Source organism: Gekko japonicus, unplaced genomic scaffold, assembly GCF_001447785.1.
Source record: "Gekko japonicus isolate JY-2015 unplaced genomic scaffold, Gekko_japonicus_V1.1 scaffold443, whole genome shotgun sequence".
Taxonomy (NCBI): Eukaryota; Metazoa; Chordata; class Lepidosauria; order Squamata; family Gekkonidae; genus Gekko; species Gekko japonicus.
The window spans coordinates 785472-787468 of NW_015172565.1; positions in this window are offsets into that span (position 1 = coordinate 785472).

The window sequence follows — 1997 nt, forward strand, 5'->3', positions numbered from 1 at the left end:
CCCTCCCACAAGGGAGATTGGCGTGCCCATCCTCTCTAAGGAGTGGTTCCCATTTTATCTACTCACCGAAGCTTTCGAATCGCTGGGTGGACGATGAGCTGGGGACAACAGGCTGGCTGCTCACACCAGCGCGGGGCTCGAACTAACACAGTTCAGATGTTAAGACAGTGGGATATACCCACTGTGCCACCGCTCTCCTCCCCTGGAGTAGTATACATTACTCCAAGTACTTTTATAAAGTCTAAGTAAGAAAAAGAGCAAAATGATAATTCTTTATGATATTATTACACAGACTTAATCTGTTCTACATATTACTGATACCAGAGTCTTCTTCAGGGTTGTCAACAGTGCTCTCCATCTTCTCACACTCTTCATCATGGCATTCCCCACAGTTATCCACCATTATATATTATAACCCATTTGTGATGTAACCACAGACCCCACAGACAACACATAACAGGAGCAAACTTCTGCCTTTCCAGCCACACTGTTTTGGCATTAGTGTAGGTAGTTCAAAATGCTGCCTTGAAACTCATTGGAAGTGCTCTCTGAGGCTGTGGAAATATGCAGCCTTTTCTGTTGAGGGAAAGTTTCTGTGGCTTTGGTTACCCTTTGCTGCTGCAATTGCTCTCATGGATGCCAAATTTCACAATGTCCTCAAAGGGCCAGTGACATTTCCACTATACAACTCTGTCAAGCTTCACAATCTTTGTTATCTGTTGATTCACTTCTACATTCTCAGTTATCTTGGTCTTTAGAATGCTAGCTTTACTATGACTAAAGGGAGTAGGTAAAGGTAAAGGTTTCCCTTGCTTGAAAGCCAGTCGAATCCAACTCTAGGGTTGCGGTGCTCATCTCCATTTCCAACCCAAAGAGCCAGCACTGTCCGAAGACGTTTCCGTGGTCATGTGGTCGGCATGACTAAATGCTGAGGCGCACAGAACACTGTTAGACATGGTATCAAATTCACAGTGTTTTTTGTGAGCAATGTCTTTTCCCACACTCAGTGAATGTTCAGTTTTTTCCTACTGTTTCTCTCGATTTCAGATCTAATAAAGTATTTCATTTAATTCAGACTATTTGAAAAAAGCAAAGTATTAAACTATGCATGCCATACAAGGTTTTATGTGGTGCATCAGCATCAGAAAGACATCTGTATAATCTGCTGTTCTTATCACCACCTAATTGTGAAAAGCAAGCTTTTGGATTGATACAGCAAAGTGCATATCAGCTTCTTTAAGGACTTGTCATGCATCCTTGCCACGTGAGATGTAAGGGGGAAGCAAATGAGAGAATCAATCCATTGCAAGATACTGAAAGTTACAACTATGTAAATTCAATTTAGGTGAAATTATCCCATAAAGAAAATAGAATTTACTTTCATTTGATAGAGCTGCACAACAACCTTAACAGATGCTGAATTATTTTCCAAAGGAGGAGACCATCATTTTCCAAAATAATTTCTTCCATTGCTTAAAGGCTATTTCATTTATATAGATATTTATCTACCACTCCCCCCCCCCACCAATGACCTCATTCTCCCTTCCCGCATTTAATCCTCATAAGATCAACCCTGTGTTGTAGGAAGGATGGCTGGTCCAAAGGCCACCCGGAAAACTTCCATGGCAGAGTGGGGATTCAAACTGGGGTCTCCCACACATCCTAGTCTGGTATTCCAACCACTATACCACACTAGTTATTTCGATATAGTTAAGTTCCAGCGATCAACTAATGTGAGAAAAGCAAGGGAGAGATCAATATTCTGTGGTTTGATTTCCCTCTCACTTGAAATCGTATCCATCAAGAGCACTCTGCTGAGCAGTAATGTAACATCACTGCGAAGCATATCAGGGAGAAGCCTATCACTGTACTATACGCATACATATTTGGGTAGGTGGCTTGGCATGCAGAAAGCATCAGAAGCAAGCAGAGAGGCAAAGGTATAGTCTTGCGCCAACATGCAAGGGCACTAAGGAATTCAGAAATACATCAGTTTG